General features: G+C 47.6%; 1 protein-coding gene and 1 non-coding gene across 3 annotated transcripts in view; both read right to left on the bottom strand.

The window, feature by feature from the left end:
* Nucleotides 1-21,573, bottom strand: part of LOC126353907 (ecdysone-inducible protein E75) — a 407,934-nt gene that overhangs the window by 63,959 nt on the left and 322,402 nt on the right. The gene's annotated exons all lie outside the window — the stretch shown is intronic.
* Trnas-cga (transfer RNA serine (anticodon CGA)) lies at nucleotides 13,086-13,162 on the bottom strand. The gene has a single exon. It is a non-coding gene; the product is annotated as a tRNA-Ser (tRNA).

The following is a 21,573-nucleotide window of genomic DNA, read 5'->3' as shown; positions in this document are numbered from 1 at the left end:
ATGTATTTCTTTAACACCCAGTTTCCGTCCACAGATCTTCGTCAGGTTCATAAACACATTTACAACATCATATTCTACGTCTACATCTACATTTATACTCCGCAAGTCGCCCAACGGTGTGTGGCGGAGGGCACTTTACGTGCCACTGTCATTACCGCCCTTTCCTGTTCCAGTCGCGTGTGGTTCGCGGGAAGAACGACTGCCGGAAAGCCTCCGTGCGCGCTCGAATCTGTCTAATTTTACATTCGTCATCTCCTCGGGAGGTATAAGTAGGGGGAAACTATACCAGAAACGCACCCTCTCGAAACCTGGACAGCAAGCTACACCGCGATGCAGAGCGCCTCTCTTGCAGAGTCTGCCACTTGAGTTTGAATTGAGTTTGCTAAACATCTCCGTAACGTTATCACGCTTGCCAAATAACCCTGTGACGAAACGCGCTACTCTTCTTTGTATCTTCTCTATCTCCTCTGTCAACCCGACCTGGTACGAATCCCACACTGATGAGCAATACTCAAGTATAGGTCGAACGAGTATTTTGTAAGCCACCTCCTTTGTTGATGGACTACATTTTCTAAGGACTATCCCAGTGAATCTCAACCTGGCACCCGCCTTACCAACAATTCATTTTGCTATATAAACTCATTTTGCGTCAAAAAATAAGTTCCAAGAATTCTTCGCTGTTGCCACATAGTAATATAAATTACATCGCCAATCATAAACTGTGCCCAAGTGCACTGTCTGACACAGTTTATGACTGACGATGTAATTTATATTACTATGCGACTAGAATGATGTATTTATAAATTTTATTACCTGACGGCAATGATTATATCGCCAAATGGGACGGTGTAATTTTTCTTATGAAATAGCCTGTGAACCGAAATTGCTTGTTACGACGGGCGTTCAATAACTAATGCAATGCTACGGTCGCAGGTTGGAATCCTGCCTCGGGCATGGATGTGTGTGATGTCCTTAGGTTAGTTAGGTTTAAGTAGTTCTAAGTTCTAGGGGACTGATGACCACACATGTTAAGTCCCATAGTGCTCAGGGTCATTTGGGCCATTTTGAACTAATGCAATTTTTTTTGTCCTATTTCGATTTTAAAAAAGGCAGAATTTGCTGTCGGAGATCGTGGGATATTTTCGCTTCAGCCCCGAAGTTCATGAAGTTCCGCTAAGTGACGGCGCTATACGTAGAGCCTTCAATTGCCGTCTGTAAGGATCTGTGTTCCAGACAGCTTACTTTTGGAGGAAAATCAGAGCATTCGAGATAGGCACTTGCGGAATGTCTACGGATATCTGGCCGTGAAGTAAAGCGTGCTGAGTCGTTGCTTGAGGCGTCTACCATCAACCCAGCAAGGTCGCGCAAACCTGTCCGATATCCCGCGTGCCGGCCGTTCGCACACAGCTGTGACTCCTGCTGTGTCGGAACGTGCGGACACTCTCATTCGACTTGATAGACGAAATCAGTCAAACACTTGGCTGTATTGCTGGACGTCTCTGTTGGTAGTGCTGACACACTCGACTAGCAGCTGGGCGCAATTCATTGCTCATTACGAGGCTCGTCGTGGCAAGAAAGATCTCTGTGTAATGGATTTGAGGGTCACAAAATAAAATTTATTAACTTGTGTTTTTTCCTTATCAGATGGAATTACGTTTTCAAAGTGCGATTTTAGAGTATTATGACAGTTTTAGGAGTGACGTGTGGGATGACTGAGATGCTGCGTTATTCTGTTGTATGTACTAAAATATGAACAAGAGTAGAACAGATTTCTTCTTATTTCCATTTCCACATTTCAATGGCGAGCGGTCTACATGCATTCGTGTGTAATTTTGATGATAATAACATGTACGTTTCGCTTCTTAGAGGTATTTCTTCCTTTTACCTCGTGTATTATCCACATACTTTACTAATCCAGATAATATTACGTCATTCTGGCTCTTGTTTTGTTGTCTGTTTTAAGAAGAAAGCTTTCGTGTGATTAAGTAGCGTAGCGAAGGCGCAACTCTACGTGCTGATTCCACGAAGCCCTTCTTTTCTTCAGTACCCCCCCCCCCCCCCTTTCCCACTACCGGGTAGCTTTCACAGTGTCAATTATGTAACACCATCCTCCTGCAATGCCTTTGTGCAAAGAGTCCTACTGCAGGACAAGAAATATGCCAGACACAAGGAGTTTGACTAGTATTATCTGACAAGGAGAGCGCATTATGTAGTAAACTTCTGGAAATAAGGCCAAACGCGAAGTGTAAACATCATCAGCTACTGTCGGAACAATTTCTAACAAGTTAAAAGAAATGTAGAAAATGAAACTGAAAAAGTGCGTAAGCAAATACTCGATGATCATCAGAACAGGTTGAAACAGACGCGAGTAGGTAGGAAAAGAGGAACTTGAAAGTCTATTTTTGGATCCAGTACAAACTGGAGGAACAACAGGAGTGGCTGTTGACTGTGAGGCAATCCGGAAATGCTGCCAGAGAAAGGGCAGCGCGTGATTTAAGAGGATTACTGGTGAGCGCTCACCCTACCGGACACGTGCCGCGTTGGTCTGCTTCCGTATGCCGGCGCATTAACATTTCAGGCCATCCTTTCCACCAAATGCTAAATATCAGCGGCACACACGTGTTGCACGTGTTGCAACTTTGGGAAGCTGCACCAGCCGCCGTCTCCGCTCATCACTATGCAACTGTCACATCGCTGTATTAACTTCCTGTGTCGCGGAGAAGCGGCGTAGTCTGCCAACCCGTGACAGCTGCACCACCTGGCCCTTGAGAAGCAAAGCGAGCAATCTCGTAGAAAGTGACACGACCAATTTCTCGCATCACCCTTCCCCGATTCAAGATCGTTTTCCAATCCTTCCGTCGTCAACGAGGCATTAGACTAATACCCTTTCTTCCTTTCCTATATAAACACTCACTGTTCTGCTAGACCAATAATTCTACGTAGAACATGTATCAAAACAATCCAGTCGAAAAGCAAGGTATGATGCAGATAGCAAAAAAGTGGCTGTGAGCACTATGGGACTTCAGAGGTCATCAGTTCCCTAGAACTTAGAAACTACTTAAACCTAACTAACCTAAGGACATCACACACATCCATACCAGAGGCAAGATTCGAACCTGCGACCGTAGCGGTCGTGCGGTTCCAGACTGTAGCGCCAAGAACCTCACAGCCACTCTGACCAGCGCAGAAAGCAACAGATGTCAAAAGATGGTTCGAAGCTCAAGCTACTAATTAAAGCGGTTATCGGCACTATAATTATAATTTCTTACATAAACAAGGATGTCCAATTTCATTCACTCTTTTTAATGTAATGATCACGAACAGCCAGGAAAAAAATGTTCAGATGTGTGTGAAATCTTATGGGACTTAACTGCTAAGGTCATCAGTCCCTAAGCTTACACACTACTTAACCTAAAGTATCCTTAGGACAAACACACACACCCATGCCCGAGGGAGGACTCGAACCTCCGCCGAGACCAGCTGCACAGTTTATGACTGCAGCGCCCTATACCGCACGGCAGCCAGGAAAGCTCGTCAGGTTCTTGCAGGGGGATATGGGTCGCCATTCGCTCGGATTATCCAGAACGTTCTTCAAAATCGCGAACAATTGTGACACGGCGACATGGTGCCTCATTGTTTGGGCACTCGAAGTCCATGAACCGCTACAAAACTGGTCTGTAAGTATCCGAACATAACCATTTCCAGTCAATTATCGGTTCAGTTGGATAGGAGGACCCAGTCCATTTCATGTACACACAGCACACACTATTATGGGACACGGTGAGCGTGCACAGTGCCTTGTTGGCACCTTGCGTCCAAGGCTTCGTGGGGTCTCCGCCACATTCGAGCCAAACATCAGCTCTTACTGATTTCTGGACTCACCTGACTGGGCCACAGTTTACCAGTCGTCTAGGGACCAGCCGTTATGGTTAGCAGCCCAGGAGAGGCGCTGCAAGCGAAGTCATGTTGCTGGCAAAGGCACTCGCGTTGATCGTCTTCTACCATAGCCCATTCACTCCAAATTTCGCCACACTGTCCTAACTACTAAGTTCATCGTACGTTTCTGTGGTTATTTCATGCAGTGTTGCTTGTCTGTTAGCACTGACAATTCTATAGAAACGCTGCTGCTCTCGGTCGTTAAGTGAAGGCCGTCGGCCACTGCGTTGTCTGTGGTGAGAGGTAATGCCTAAAATCTGGTATTCTTGGCACACTCTTGACACTGTGGATCTCGGAATACTGAATTCCGTAACGATTTTCGAAATGGAATGCGCAATGTGTCTAGCTCCAACCACCATTTTGCGTTCGACGTCTGTTAATTCTCGCCGTGCTGCCATAATCACGACGGAAATCTTTTCACTTGAATCATCTGAGCACAAATGACAGCTTCCTCAACGCACTGCACTTTTACGCTTTGTGTACGCGATAATACCGCCATCTGTACACGTGCATATCGCTGTCCGATGACTAATTTCACCGTATAACGATTCTATGAGATCGCGTTGTTCTTTACTACTCTCTCTCGTTAACTCGGTGTTGGACGTCCTCAAACCTTACATGATCTATCAATCTGATCAACACTATCGTAAGCCTCGGGCACCTATAGTTTTTAATGTTAACAGCTGTTTCTTTTTCGGAAAGCCGCTTTGCATTATGCAGCAGTTGCGGCTACGTCTTTCTTCTACCTTCGGTATTCATTTATTCAACACTCATCCACCTGTTTAACAGTCCCTTGACCGAGTTAAATTACCCACAATGTGCACCTGGCACTCCTCATCATTAGATGCTGTAGATTACATTTTCCAAGTCCAAAACTGGTCATGACGTCAATATTTCAAGGTGATTCGGAATCGATAGCTAATTTTTAATTTAACACATACATAAGTAAATGTGAAATCGTTGAAAGTGAAATTCTAGGTAAGGAACCACGTATCTCATTTATAGAAAAGAGGGGCTCGGTGAGTTGTTTAACCACGCAACGATGTTAATTTGCTCCTTCACAGGCATTAGAAAAACCGAATTCGTGAATCCAAGAGCACAGGTGCTCGGCATAACTGTGTGTTGGGTGTCGTTTCAATTCGTTGCCTGCTCTTTGTAATGGTTCTTTATTTACGTGGACCATTACGGCACTCCAACCCCAGTTCTCGATACCAGTAACATCGTACTACTTTTCTGCGAAGTAGCAGACATTTTTGTGAGAATATTCGCATTTGGTGTTATGAATGTATAGGTACTCCGATGTATCGATATATTACAGTGATATGGTTCTTGGGTGTATTCATTTCTGTAAGACTGTCATAATCTTTGACTTACTTGTAACCGTTTTGGCGCGAATGCGCACAGAGCCGTCTTTGTTTCACTTTGCAGAAGTTTATTTGTTATTTCGCTTTGTAAAAGAACAGTAAAGTCTTGTGTTTCGTTAAAGTGGAAATTAAATATATGAAGGTGGGTACAAAACTGTTTCCTTGTTGATGTGACAATTAAGAAGAAGTATATGTGAATTTACAAGAAGTTTAATAAAAACGTGGATCGTGAACACCAAGTAAAAAATTATTTCTAACATACCATTGTTCTGATCTGGGATTGTTTGATCATTAAAAATTTCCTGAAAAACGCATTCGTTAGGTCTTCAAATATTGCTAAAATACAGATACGGACCTTCTAGCAGTCAAAGTGGAATCACCCTAGAATCAACAAGAGGAGCCATAACAAGTTTGACGAAATCTACGTGGGAAGATAAGTGCCAAAATTAATGACTTCTTTACCATGACTTCATTATTTCCAGCCTGACTATACCATCCACAGCCTATAACTTTGTTGTTGCCCGATAAAGCGAACATATGCTGCGTGAGCAGCATTATTAAACTGATTTCTACCCTACTTTGCAAGTGGTGGTATCGTTAGAACTTGACAAGACGAGTAACGACAGATTTCTTGCCTCATCGTCTCGAATCCACTCTCCGTTCACCGAAACATTACAATAGCGATTTTTCTAAATATTTTCGGGAGTGAGAATGAGAAGAGCCTCTACTGTTTGCGAGAACGCTGCTCGTACAGTGACTCGACAGCAGCCGATTGCTAATCCTCGCGTGAGGAAAACATGTTATTCGCGAGTGACGAAATGCTTTTTTTTCGTGCGTTTCTTTTCTGAAAGGGTGCATGGGGGGTAGGAGCGGAGGGTGGTCACCCTCTGGGGGTCGCCGTCAGCCGCCCCCGCAGCTGCAGAGGCGGCTGTGGCTGTGTGAATGGAGCGTTGACCCGGTGGCGCGCGGAAGTGGCCAGGTCAAAGGACTTCCTTGAACCGCGCGCCACGGCCGCGGCAGAGCAGCACCGCGCTCGGCCACCTTCGGCAGCACTCGGCAGCGTTCGTGGGCCGCCAGGACGATGCTCCCGGGAGTCAACGGCCCTTCACAACACAGGAGCATCGGCGCAACCCTTCGGCGCTGCCCATCTCCCTTTGAAACCCCGCAGACGCCACACCGCCGCTCATCCCACCTTATTGTTGTGTTCCTGAGGTCAGCAAGCTTCCGCCACCTGCTCGATACTGCGTCATTCGAAACAGTATACTCAACCGGCCAAACTGAAATACAACCATCATCCTTTGGCGTACGAGACGCTCTTACAGCGTCCGCATTCGCAGACCAAAATACGGGCGCTAAATTCTGTACGTAGGTGCAAATGACAAAATCTACTTACGTTTGTTTTCTTGCCCAAACCTGTTTCGTGAGATTCGTACCGTCATCGCTGGAGTCTAATTTACTGAAGTCTTAATTACTATTCGTTGAATGATGAAATCATAGTTTCATTGAGGCGGTAAAGCATTATCTCAAAAGTAACAATTTATTAAGTTACACTACAACACAAATTGCCTGTTGGCTTCTGTCTCGGGTTCTTAGGCCGACGTTTGATGATTTTTCTGACGTTTCTCCAGCACGAATGGCTGAAATTGTCAAAGATTCACCGCCAAGTGCCGCATCAGAATGTATGTATATACGTGGCTCGAGAGCTCGACTCCAATACACCACCAGAAACGGAACTTGAAGCTTTGACAATACCAGACACTTTTGCTAGCGAAAAGTCAAAAAAATCATGAAACAAAAAAAATTGTTCAAATGGCTCTGAGCACTATCGGACTTAACATCTGAGGTCATCAGTCCCCTAGAACTTAGAACTACTTAAACTTAACTAACCCGAGGACATCACATACATCCATGCCCGAGGCAGGATTCGAACCTGCGACCGTAGTATATCATGAAACGAACGTCTGCAGAAGAACCCGAAACAGAAGCCAACAGGCAGTTTGTAAACTTGTGTCCACGAAAGACTTAACAATTTTGTTTCACTGCAAGTCTGGGTGGGGTTTTTAAGTCATTATTTAGCGGAACTACATACGGGTCAAAAACTTTTCTACGATGAACACGTTTACATTTTCGCTTATTCCGGAATAAACAGACGTTTTTAACAAACGTAGATTTGTGAATATTTGTATCAATAAGTAACGTCTACACCGACAGTGTGTAATATTGACAACCACTTATGCTACAAATGGATTAATAAATCAACAACATAAGACCTAATTCATTTGCCAATTTTTCTGTAATATATTTCTTTGACAAGGCACAGAATCCTTGGCGACTAGATACTGCCATTCTGTCTACAAAATCTTCAGTAAATGGCGCACAAAGAAAAAATGTGTTTTCAGCGATGTTATCAGTTAGAGAAAGGGACATGAGGTACATTCAAACTCTTCTGGAAATAGGTTCTATCTGACCTTTCATTAGGTTACAGGGCTATTCAACCTTTTTTACCTGTCGCCCATTTTGACATCTCTGTTACTCGGTAAAATTTTGTAACTGGCCAATGCTTTTCAGCAATGGTGACATAAAGCAGGGAAGTAACTTTACCTTACGGAGTTTATGAAGCAGGTTAAGGTGTATAATGATAATTAATTAGCAAAGATTTTATGTCAAAATTTTATGAAAACACAGCAAAAATGTTTTTAAAGCACATAGTGCCTATCGCCCACCATGAAAGCTGGAGCGTCCACTAGTTGGGGATAGGACCAGATTGAGTAACACTATATTAGAGCATTGAACATTCTGTCTCCACCGATGCTGACTTTCATCGCAAAACGTTTCATTATTGGCACTGAGAGGACCTTGGTTAACGACAGTGCAGCTTAGGAATACTATGACATCCTGTAATCTAATCATTTGGAAGTTTACTTGGTTTAAGTTAAACAATATCAAGCAGTCTCGAGAGGAATATCAATACCTCATTCACAAAAAAAGAGGGATGGAACAAATTTGGTGTACCGAACATTTAAAAAATGCAGAATAACAAGTCAGGTTCATAATATAAGCAAGGCTAGTGTCTCGGTGTTTTGTGGCACAGTATACCAACTGAACTAGCATTAGCCATTCATTTTACCGTTCTCTGCTTGCTTGGGAAATCCATGAAGTACGACATTAAGCGGCGTCTCGAAGGTTCGTATGTAACACTTTGCTGAGTGCGGAAACCAGTTAAGTGGCCTCGCGGCCGGAGGAAAATGTCAGTGTCGGCACGGCGCGTGAGTGGGCGTTTCTAGGCTACGCTGAGGTAAACTGAGAGAGAAACCTCCGGCGGAGTCTCACAATTACACTGTGCCCCCAGCTCCACTCGCTATTGCTGTTCTACTAGCCCTGTGCTTGAGGTAGTGGCTGCTACCCAAACTGCCTCCCAGTTCCAGAAAAAATGCGCATCATCATGCCCTTAACCCGCTTACCTAGCTGGAGGTTCAAATGGTTCAAATGGCTCTGAGCACTATAGGACTTAACATCTGAGGTCATCAATCCCCTAGACTACTTAAACCTAACTGCCCTAAGGACAGCACACACATTCATGCCCGAGGCAGGATTCGAAACTGCGTCCGAAGCAGCAACGCGGTTCCGGACAGCACCGCCTAGCTGGAGGAAGCCAGTCCATGGGCATAAATATTGCTTATCTTTCTCCTGGGAGAACTAGTATCTTCATTGTTCACTGCAGCCGATAGATTATGGCATGAAATCGGCAACGACATAGGCAAACTGAACATCTCGTGCAAGTCACCAAATTTATTGAGGTATACACATATATAAGTATACTTAGACATACATTGCAGCTTCCTCTCTTAGTCTGGGGTGTACTGTCCCAGATATAAATTAAAAACAGTTGCAGTGCTCCGGTTCTGACCAAGAAATTGAAATTCCGTGAATATACGTTTAGAAAAGAAGCGGGTAATATGTTATTTCTTCCCATATATGAAGCGCCGAACAAATACAACGAAAAAAAAAAACAGAGACATTAGATCCAATGTGAAAGTTTACGTTCCCGCCACTAACTTTTCGCCAATATAACAGGGAAAGTGGAAAACTGGAAGCGTTCTCTGGCAGCGCGCTACTCACCTCTCTCTTAAATCACGTGTGACCGGCGTTAGCAAAGTGGTAATTTTTTTGTCACTGTCGAACATCTTTTCTACAGGCAAGTCATTACAAATGGAGCACAACAGGAGCAAGACGATTCTTAGCGGAGATGTTGGGTGTTGTGTTCGCCTTGTCCTAGTTTATTGACCCAACGAATAGTCTTTGATTTTGATCAGCTTTGAATATGTTGCGGTGTAGAGCAAACCAAGAGACACGTATTTTTTAATTTTTTATACGTGCCAATACTGCAGTAAAGGGGGGTGAAACATGCCGCTGAACATAATGAGTTTATTATTTCTGAAAGAATAACCTCGAAACGATAACAAATATATATACAATTACGAGAAAGAATTTTTCGGGTCAAAATATGCTGAAAGCACTATGATACAGAGATATTTCTAGCTCATTTTTGACTAATCCTTCTGTGGAATCATATGATTGAATTTGTTATAGCGATGATGTCTATACGTTATGCTGTTAGTCAAATGTCAAAATGAGAAACAAAAGAGTGGGGAAGATGGGATTTCGAAAAAAATGGATTTTTTGACAAATGTGGATGCACCTTTGTAACGTACATTAAAATCATAGAAGTTTTATTTGAAATTTTTGTTGTATCTGTTACCGTTTCGATGGTGCTCATTCACCTGTTTCAAGGCGGTGTTTCACTCCCTTAACGTCAGTATGGGCACGTATAATGAAATATATGTCTCTTTTTTTCATCTAAACTACAATATATTCCAGTGGCAACGGCCTTGCCGCAGTGGATACACCGATTCCCGTGAGACCACCGAAGTTATGCGCTGTCGGGCGTGGTGGGTACTAGGATGGGTGACCATCCGGGCCGTCATGCGCTGTTGACATTTTTCGGGGTGCACTCAGGCTCGTGATGCCCACTGAGGAGCTGCTCGACCGAATAGTAGCGGTTTCGGTCAAGAATACCATCATAACAGCCGGGAAAGCGGTGTGCTGACCCCGCGCCCCTCCTATCCGCATCCTCCACTGAGGATGACACGGCGGTCGGATGGTACCGGTAGGCCACTCGTGGCCTGAAGACGGAGTCCTTACTACAATATATTCAAAGCCGGTCAATTTCGAAGCTTTTCTTGTGAGTAACGTGCGTCAAACCTGACGTAAGGAGGAGGTAAGCGGCGCGTTATCAGAGAACTCTAGCCTGGCTTTACGCCGGTAGTGATGGTCACCGCTGTTTCGCCGGTAACAGCGAGTACCGCGGCTGAGTGCGGGCGACTTAATAAGTGGCCGGCTGGCGCGGCAGCGCCCCGTCACCGCGTGACGCAGCGTTCTTCCCCCACTGCGGAAGTTGGCGCGCTGGCCCTGATCCGCGAACAAACGTGAATCACATCAGAATAGGGGCAGCGTGCAGTTCGGCGCCGACGCCGACCCCGGCACACAAGGTGAACGGCCGGTCGCCAGGATCCTCAATAGTACTCCAGGGTGCTGCGGGTTCCCGAGGTGCTACGCTCCGTACTCCGAAACCCTCGTACGCATAATGCCCGCTCTTATAACAAGCCGTGCTTGGAAGATTCTGCTGCACCACAGGGAATCCGCTCAAGGCTCAGAAACCGATTACCCTTTGGACTCACTCTTAAAATCTACTATCTTCATCAGAGTGTTCGATTTCAGGATAGACGGCCACTGTGGTCGAGCGGTTGTAGGCGCTTCAGTCCGGAACCGCACGACAGCTACGCTCGCAGGTTCGATTCCTGTCTCGGCCATGAATGTGTGTGATGTCCTTAGGTTAGTTTAAGTATTTCTAAGTCTAGGGGACTGATGACCACAGATGTTAAGTCCCATAGTGCTCAGAGCCATTTGAACCAGTTCAGGATAATTTACTCCGATTAATGTGTAGACTGTGTCATTATTCTCGAATACGAAGTTGATGTGTGAAGAAATTTAACTATAAGTAAACGAATAAGAGCCAACGGCCTTGGCTATTACTAACACCGGTTCCCTTCAGATCACCGAAGTCAAGCGCTGTCGGGAGTGGTCGGCGCTTCGATGGGTGACCATACAGGCCGCCATGCGATGTTGCCATTTTTCGGGGTGCACTCAGTCTCGTGATGCCAATTGAGGAGCTACTCGACCGATTAGTAGTGGCTTCGGTCAAGAATAACATCATAACGACCGGGAGAGCGGTGTGCTGACCCCAAGCCACTTCTATCCGCATCCTCCATTGAGCATGACACGGCGGTCGGATGGTTCCGGTAGGCCATTCGTGGCCTGAAGACGGAGTGCTAGAAGACACAGTATCCCGCTTTGTCATCCATTTCCTGTAAACATCTTATTCAGCGATCCGTCTTAACAGTTTTTCTTCTGAAGATGGAAGGCACTTTTCAGATTTACGTTAGTGGGATGGATACACGTCAGAGCAGTTACATCTGGACTGTATTCTCCAGAGTCGATGCGTGGCGTGGCCATTCCTTCTGCCTGCCAAGGCGCTGGTTCTAGGCTGCCCGGCGGACCGGAACGTGGGACTTCTGGACAGCTTTCTCGCGAAACCGACTCCCTGTGTGCACAGGACTCCCTCTGCCGTGTGACGACAAGCTGCTCGCCGTGACTCAATAATCCGCCCCGTCATTGCCGAAACGCCGCAGCGAGTAACACCTGGTCGCCTGGAATGCGCCTCGCTAATGTAGTGTAATGGATGGGTGGACCGCTACATATGCATGGCTCACTTCTGGAGCAGGCCACATCCCTATGCAGAGCGCTGGCTCCGCGCATTATTTCCGTAACACCAGCCTCCGAGGATAGCCAAGTGGCAGGCTAGCACTACAACAGCTGCTTCGAAAACGTTTTCACACTCCATCTTCAGGCCTCAGGCCACGAGTGGTCTACCGGGACCATCCGCCCGTCGTGTCAACCTCAGAGGAGGATGTGGATAGGAGGGGCGTGGGCTCAGCACACCGCTCTCCCGGCCGTTATGATGGTACTCTTGAACGAAGCCGCAACTATTCGGTTGAGCAGCTCCTCAGTTGGCATCACGAGGCTGAGTGCATCCCGAAAAATGGCAACAGCGCATGCTGGCCTTGACGGTCACCTATCCAAGTGCCGACCACGCCTGACAGCGCTTAACTTCGGTGATCTCACGGGAAGCGGTGTCACCACTGCGGCAAGGCGGTTGCCTGCGGAAACGTATTCCGAGAAAGAAATAAGTTTCTTTACAAAAGTAAGTTATATAGTACACCCTCGATATATTCGTAAAATTATTTACGTTATTGTTTTCTATCAGCATGAAGCCAGATGCGGAAATCAATATTTCACGTCCCGTCGACGATACTCTCGTGAGAGAGCACAGGCTGATTGGGGAAGGAAATCTGCTGTGTGTTTTTCCAACGAACCAAGCCGGCATGTGCCTTTAAGAGATCTGAATGGTTGGAAGAGCACCTGCATAGGTGTTCTCCCAAATGTGAAAGTTTTTCCACTGCGCCACCTCGTCGTTGTCCGACGCGAACAGTCGAACATAACGAGTCCATGGATTCGTGAGGTTGTCTCCATATCCGTACAAGTCCATCCGCCCGTTGCAATTTGATACGAGACTCTTTCCGACCAGATAACATATTTCCTAGAATGAAATTTTCACTCTACAGCGGAGTTTGCGATGATATGAAACATCCTGGCAGATTAAAACTGTGTGGCGGACCGAGACTCGAACTCGGGACCTTTGCCTTTCGAGGGCAAGTGCTCTACCAACTGAGCTACCCAAGCACGACTCACGCCCCGTCCTCACAGCTTGGGTAGCTCAGTTGGTAGAGCACTTGCTCTCGAAAGGCAAAGGTTCCGAGTTTGAGTCTCGATCCGGTACACAGTTTTAAGCTGCCAGGAAGTTTAACATATTTCCTGTCATCAAAAGCCCAATGTCGGTGTTGACGGGCCCAGGCGAGGCGTAAAAAGCTATGTGTCATGCAGTCATCAAGGGTACGCGAATGGGGATCCGGCTCCGAAAGCCTATGTCTATGATGTTGCGTTGAATGGTTCGCACATTGACACTTGTTGATGGCACAGCAGTGAAACCTGCAGCAGTTTGCGAAAGGATTGGACTTTTGTCAGGTTGAACGATTCTCTTCAGTCGTCATAGGTCCCGTTCTTGCGTGATCTTTTTTCCAGACGCAGCGATGTGAGAGATTTGGTGGTTTACCGGATTCCTCGTGAAATGGTCGTACGGGAAAATCCCCACTTCACCGGTACCTCGGAGATGCTGTGTTCCATTGTAGCAGTAGTAACCGATCTAACAACTGCTCCCGAGTCTTGCTATCTTTTATAGACGCTGCCGACCGCAGCGCCGTATTCTGCCTGTTTACATATCTCTGTATTTGAATGCGCATGCCTATACCAGTTTCTAGCGCGTTTCAGTACATTAATGCTAATGGGATCGCCGAGTTAGCGGTCGGCGACACCAGTCACTAGACTACCGGCCGTAAAGATGGGAACCCAGTATCAGTGAGTTGGCGCAAAGGTTAATTGTGTGTAAGTTCTTAAGTTTTATACAGGTGTGATATTTCCAGAATGAGATTTTCACTCTGCAGCGGAGTGTGCGCTGATATGAAACTTCCTGGCAGATTAAAACTGTGTGCCGGACCGAGACTCGAACTCGGGACCTTTGCCTTTCGCGGGCAAGTGCTCTTCATCTGAACTACCCAAGCACGACTCATGCCCCGTCCTCACAGCTTTACTTCCGCCAGTACCTCGTCTCCTATCTTCCAAACTTTACAGAAGCTCTACTCCGTACGCACCCTAGGCTGTGGCTAAGCCAATTCTCCGCAATATCCTTTCTTTCAGCAGTGCTAGTTCTGCAAGGTTCACAGGAGAGCTTCTGTTAAGTTTGGAAGGTAAGAAACGAGGTACTGGCAGAATTAAAGCTGTGGGGACAGGGCGTGACTCGTACTTGGGTAGCTCAGTTGGTAGAGCATTTGCCCGCGAAAGGCAAAGGTCCCGAGTTCGAGTCTCGGTCCGGCACACAGTTTTAATCTGCCAGAAAGTTTCAGGTGTGATGTTGCAGGTTCTGCAGTGCCTTTTGTAGCAAACTACCGTCCAGCGTCGAGCGACCGTGAGGCTAGAAGACTGACGCTGTCGTAGCAGTATTAGCGGCGAGAAACACAGCGCTGCCCGGCGGCCTGGCTTCTAATATTAAATGGGAAGTGTCGGGGAGGCGCCGTAACCCAGTTCCTGGGCGCACGTCAGCGCCGGCGCCGCGGCGAGTGCGTTGACTCTGGGGGAACTCCTCGTGAGTAATGTTTACCGCCCCCCCCCCCCCTGCCGCCGCGGGGGAGGACGAACTCGGCCGGGCCGTCGGGTCGTCGACCTGCGCCAGCCGTGACTTCCACGTCCCGCGCAACGCGGCGCACGCCGGCGCGCCGGAAGGGAAGCCGTGCCGTGCAGCGTGCCACGCTACACAGCCTCCTACCTGCGCCACGCGAGAGTGGATCCCACAGAACCGGAGTCGCCGCGGCTTTCGCCTTTACAGCGCCTCGCCTCACCTCGCGCTCATCTGATCAATTTCGCTGCTCACGAGCGTCTGCTCAAGTGCGCTTCGGATCTCGTGGCACGGTGACTTCCAAACCCGTGAATGGACGTACGGCACGAGCGCCAAACGCTTGCACCAAAAAAACTGTGCGCGATTTATTCCTGGTTCGTCCCACTGCCGTAATATTTCGCTATACATTTCTTTGTTTTGATCGCAATATAAAGATGCGCTTGGTCAGCTGATTTCGACTGAGTAGTGGAAATGTCAAATGTTCTAAGCGCTGAATATCACATTTGTCAGGTGGATAAGAAAACACTGTACGCCTTTTTGTATAGGACTTACTAGTATTCAAAAAATTGAGAACATAGCCTGAAACCACAGAATTGTGATGTTGAGAACTTTTAACACTGCAGCACGTCAGCAATCGTGAATAATTGGATGATTATAAAGAATCCGCCTCGATTGCATATAGAAACCGGATATTGACGTATGTTTCGGCGCGGATAACCGCGCTTTCTTCGGAACACACTAAAACTACAAACTGCCTAAAGAGGCATGGTCCGACATGAATAGAGATCGCCGAAAAGGACAAAAGACTCGCATAAAATGTAAAATAAACGGTACGTGTGTTCCATGTCAACAGCTGTACTTAGCTCAAACGCTCACCACAGCCAACGTTCGGTGGCCTGGCGGGCTCTCAGGTAAACTCCTCTTTAGGCAGTTTGTAGTTTTAGTGTGCTCTGAAAAAGGCGTGGCTATCCGGTTTCTATCTGTAATTTAGGCGGATTCTTTATAATCATTAAATTACGATGTTCATCTCACTACTGCAACTAGATAATGAGACGAATTAGAAAATAAATTAATTTATTAAGAACGTTCTAGGTGCCATATCAGAAAAAGACTGACTCTTCCTAACTGCCAATAAGAAAGTTTTGCTCAAAGTGCCATTAATACTGAGACACTACTTTTTATTTGCGATATTACAAGCACATAAATATGGCAGTAATGTTTTAACCAGTACCACTGTAGCGACTGCCTCGGGCATTGATGTGTGTGATGCCCTTAGGTTAGTTAGGTTTAATTAAGTCTAAGTTCTAGGGGACTGATGACCACAGATGTTAAGTCCCATAGTGCTCAGAGCCATTTGAACCAATAGCTACGGGACTCAAGGCGATTATTCAGTGGTTACATCGTAAGAATGTCTCTTAGGACGTCTCTCATATAGCACTGGATAAACCGGCCATAGCATTTAAAATTAAAATAAAATTGCAACTGGGGATGTCATTTTATTCCAAATTAGGATTGGTTCTACATTAATAACGAGGTAATTGGAACTGAACTCCAATAGGATAACGACTGGGGAGGGTTTCGGCCTTGTCTTTTTCAGACGAAGCGTCCCAACATTCGACCAAGTCTCTTTATGGGAACCACGAAAAATCTCAGTCTGGATGACCGAGTCGGTATTCGAACCCCGGTCTTGTCGTACGCGAGTCCACGGCCTTAGCCACTACGCCAACTCGCTCGTTACACAAAACCGTGCAACATGAGAGACAGAATAACGATCGGGAGATTTTCCCCTTATAGAGTTAACCAATTGAGAACGGCGTCCAGCTCCGAATCCGGCGTGGAGGGCCTCCCACGCGGAAAGCGAAGCGCTCGCTGCAAGGGCGGGTGAGTGACCCGCGGTGCGGCGATGGCACAGCAGGCGCCAGCCGCGGCGGGTACAGTTAGCGCGCCGGCCGCCATTAGGGTTTCCTCGCAGCTGCCGCACACGGCGAGGCCCGCCTCCAATTAGATGCGAAATCACATTAACCGCCGCCCTGCCGGGTATTAGCATACGGAATGACACTCCGTCCGTGCGTCAGCGGCGCCCCGATTGCCACGTGGTGAGAAAAAAAAGGGCGAACGAAAACTTAGTGCGCCGGCCGGGGTGGCCGACAGGCTCTAGGCGCTACAGTCTGGAACCGCTCAGGCACTACGGTCGCAGGTTCGAATCCTGCCTCGGACATGGATGTGTGTGATGTCCTTTGGTTAGTTAGGTTTAAGTAGTTCTAAGTTCTAGGGGACTGACGACCTCTGAAGTCCCATAGTGCTCAGAGCCAGTTGAACCAAAGCTTCGTGCCATATCTCTGCTTGGACGTTCCATCTTAAGGCGGGTAGGACATCAAACGGGCCGACTTGGAGCAGGAGAGGCAGCACAGGACATTTTAATTTCCACTGTCTATACTTTTACAAATACGTTCATAAGACTTTGTCAGCATGACCAGGAAGGATTCAGAATTCACACTCATAGCAGCGGAAGTTCGAAAACATAACGAAGTATTTTTTTTACATGTGATATTTCACCATTTTTTTTCACTTACTAATGGCAGCATTTGTTGCTGTTCTGTGGTGCCTCTCCTGCTCCAAGTCGGCCCGTTTGACGTCCTACCCCCCTTAAGATGGAACGTCCAAGCAGAGATATGGCACGAAGCTTTGGTTCAAATGGCTCTGAGCACTATGGGACTTCAGAGGTCATCAGTCCCCTAGAACTTAGAACTACTTAAACCTAACTAACCTAAGGACATCACACACACCCATGCCCGAGGTAGCATACTGCTTTTACGACAGTAATTCCATTCTAGCACCATTTTTGCTCTATCATGACGATTTACATTGGTCTAGTAAGCGAGTTTCCGGAGAACGTAACTCCCTAAAGAATTCTGACGATCTTACATGACCATGGGAACACAGACTTTTGTTGGCAATACTCGTTCGTTTCCTCCACAGTGCTTTGGCTACAGTCCACTTTTGCAGCCGCAAAGAAATAATGATTGATCGTTACTCTGGAAGATCCTGAGTTTCGTTCGTTCTGTCCCACAATATACAGTTTGCCTGCAGTTGTTCCAAGGCACCTCGTGCTTTTGCCGACTCAGTATCACACATCTCCTTCTGCTGTGATAGCGACCAGTCTTGACTCCTCAGAAAACCTCTTGGGTATTTCTGTAGGTAATCGGTAGGAAAGAATAAACAAGACTAACTAATAAGGTCGAAATGGGTTATAGTATTGGTAACTGTATCATGCGAGTGGAATAGTAAATAAAATCTGCCACATAGTTGGCAGTCTCTGCTTCCTCACAACAGACATTACGTCTAGAATCGTAAAATATTTGAGCTTTGTCTCCGTGTTACCCATGTAGCACGCTGCCTGTAGTCGCACGCAGAGCGACAGTATGTATTATATTTCCTGTCGCTCTCTGTGGGTCGACTAATTCGTTTTCTTTGTACCTTGGTCGCCAGTTGGGTTCCTAACTTACAGATGAAATAATTAACAAATTTTCCAACTTCGATACTAAATAGCCTTCCAAGACCGGCATCAGCGGTTTGAAGGTGTGCAGTACATTTCTTCGCAATGCACAGTTATCAACGCAGCTTCCAGTCTTTTCTCTCGGGAGCTACTACGAGACGTTGCTCAGGAGTGCGAGTAAGAATTCCTGTCGTTCCAGCGGCCAAAGCGGCCTTCTGCCGACACTCCAGTCCCAGCCTGGAACGGCACAGGTACGGAAAAGCATTCGCTGTCACGATCTGCTTCCTGGAACGGAAATATTCCTGGAAGAGAGCGCATAGCGCGCTGCATTCCAGAAACTGGCTTGCTGCAGTGGTAGTTAGGACAGTGGCCACGGTCCACCCGCAGCGCTAGCGGCGGAAACGCTCTGATACGGAAAGGTTCCAGGGAACGCATTAGCTGAAATTCCGAAGAGAACGCTTCGAATTCTTATTCGGACAGGATTCTCTCAGGTAGTCACGTGGACGAGATAGAGTTAATGTAGTCTTTCGAGTGAAAAGAATCGTTTAAGTGACGCGTAATGTGAGAAAGCACTGTTTGCTCACGTCTTGTCAACGTGCGTGATTAGTAGAGGGTTCAGATGGGTAAGGATGCAGAAGGAAATAGACAACCGTGCAGTTACTGATGGAATATTTCCGGTAGTCGTGTGTGGTGATTAAAAAAATGATTCAAAATGTCAGAATGTAGATTGGAACGATATACGTGAACACATAACCACAGTAACCACTGCACTATTTCGCCGACACAGGAGATGCACCTGGTCCCGGCGGAGGTTCGAGTCCTCCCGCAGACATGGGTGTGTGTGTATTTGTCCTTAGGATAATTTAGGTTGAGTAGTGTGTAAGCTTAGGGAACGATGACCAAAGCAGTTACGTCCCATAAGATTTCACACACATTTGAACATTTTTGAAGTGATGCATCACTAGTTACGTTAGATAAAGAGAATCGTAGGTAGCGGTCTTAGTTTAAGAAGCGGAAAGTGAGACGCCCAGCAGTTAGAGACTGGGCTCGCATTTGGGAGGACGACGGTTCAATCCCGCGTCCGGCCATCCTGATTTAGGTTGCCGTGATTTCCCTAAATCACTGCAGGCATGTGCCGGGATGGTTCCTCTGAAAGGGCACGGCCGACTTCCTTCCCCGTCCTTCCCTAATCCGATGAGACCGATGACCTCGCTGTCAGGTCTCCTTGCCCAAATAACCCAACCCCAAAACAATACAGATCATGGCTCTTGGAAGTTGTACTCCTGTTTCTATTTAGTTTTGGTCTGCCAGGAAGTTCCAATCTACTTTTTGCTGAAATTTTGACGTGGAACTGATTGGAGACGACCTGATACACCGGCAGGTAAAGTTATTCCTGTCTGTTTGCGTAAAGAATGGAGCTGTAAAGAACCGAGTTGTGTTAGATCATAGGGTAGATCGTGATATGTGTCGGGTTCATGGCATCGTATTCGTGTCCATTTTCCTTGATAAAACCGTTTTGAAATGAATCACGTGACCTGTCTTCCTGTTAGCGGCGTCGATTCTAGCGAGCGGTCGTGGAATACGCCGAAGAGGACGTCATTGGCCGGCACGCTGCCGGCTGACGTCATCGTGTTTCCCCCTCGCTGACACTTCCGGGGACCGGCCGTGACACCGGCGCCGCAGAATCTGGGCGCGCGCCGACTCCGGGAGTCATCCGCCGGGTTCCGAGGAGCGCAGGGGGAAACGGCCGGCCGCCCTTCCCCTTCCAGGACGGGGTCAAGGGCAGCAGTGGCGGAGGGGTGCGCCGCGGCCGCGGCCGCTGCCGCTGCTGCATTCCGCATGCGGCGCAGGTCCGCCGCCTCGCCGCTGCAGCGCTGCAACGGGAAACCGGCGCACCTGCCCTCGGCAGCCGCAGCCGGCGCGCGACACCCACGCCGCCGCGCCGCGGTCGTTCACTGCCGCCGCGCACGCCGTATATAGCCCGAGAACGCGGCCGAGCTTGTGTGGCGGAAAAACACTGCATCGTAGCGGCCACTAGCTCAATCCCCTTCGTCAGGATTAAAAGCTTACAGGAGAAAAATTCACACTTTTCTTCTTCTTCTTTCGCTTACCCCATAGTCTCGCAGCGATCGCAGGGTCGGCGTGGTTACAACGGATTTAGCAGTGTTAGGGATGGCCGGATGCCCTTCCTGCCGCCACCCCGTACCCCGCAGGACGGTATCAGTGTACTCCAACTGTCTGCGTCTAGTGTAAATCGTGTATTGCGGACGTTTGGCAAATGTCTGCGACGCGCGTAACTGAGGCGGAACGTGGGGACCAGCCCGGTATTCACCTTGCGGGATGTGGAAAACCGCCTAAAAACCACACCCAGGCTGGCCGCCCACGTCGTTAATCCGTCGGGCGGATTCGATCCGGGGCCGGCGCTCCTACCCGAGTCGAGGAAGCAGCGGGTTAGCGCGCTCGGCTACCCTGGAGGGCTGAGAAGAATTCACGCTAAGGTGACAAAAGTCATGGGATAGCGATATGCCCTTATACAGATAGAGGCAGTTTCACGTTCACAAGGTATAAAAGGACAGCGCACTGTCATTTGTACTCAGCTCATACGCGTGAAATGGTCTCCGAAGTGTTTATGGCAGCAAGACGGTAATTAAGTCTTTGAATGTGGAATTGGAGAGACCATTTTGGAACTCGTTGGGGAATATTCTGAGATCCAGAATGTTCCGAGGATACCAAATTTGAGGCATTACCTCTCACCACGGACAACGCAGTGGTCGACGGCTTTTACTTAACGACCGAGAGCAGCGGCGTTTGCGAGGAGTTGTCAGTGCTAACAGACAAGCAACACAGCGTGAAATAACTGCAGAAAGCAATGTTAGACGTACGGCGAACTTATCCGTTAGGACAGTGCAGCATAATTTGGCGTTAATGGGCTATCGCCTGCGGTGCCTCTCCTGGGATCATAACCATATTCGTGGGACCCTGGACGACGCGAAAACCGTAACCTGGTCAGGTGAGTCCTGATGTCAGTTGTGTAAAAGCTGATACTATGATTCGAGTGTGGCGCGACCGCTGCGGTCGGAGGTTCGAATCCTGCGTCGCGCATGGATGTGTGTGATATCCTTAGGTTAGTTAGGTCTAAGTAGTTTTAAGTTCTAGGGGACTGATAACCTCAGCAGTCAAGTCCGATATTGCTCAGAGCCATTTGAACCATTTTTTGAGTGTGGCGTAGACCTCACGAAGCCACGAACCCAAGTTTTCAACAAGGCACAATGCGAGCTGGCGGCGGCTCCGAAAACGATGTGGGCCGTATTTAAATGAAATGGACTGGGTCCTCTGGTCCAACTGAACAGATCATTGACTGGTAATCGTCG

The sequence above is a fragment of the Schistocerca gregaria genome, chromosome 3, assembly GCF_023897955.1.
Source record: "Schistocerca gregaria isolate iqSchGreg1 chromosome 3, iqSchGreg1.2, whole genome shotgun sequence".
In the NCBI taxonomy this organism is placed as follows: Eukaryota; Metazoa; Arthropoda; class Insecta; order Orthoptera; family Acrididae; genus Schistocerca; species Schistocerca gregaria.
Note: the sequence above shows the minus strand (reverse complement) of the source record. Positions and strands in the feature narration are given on the sequence as shown.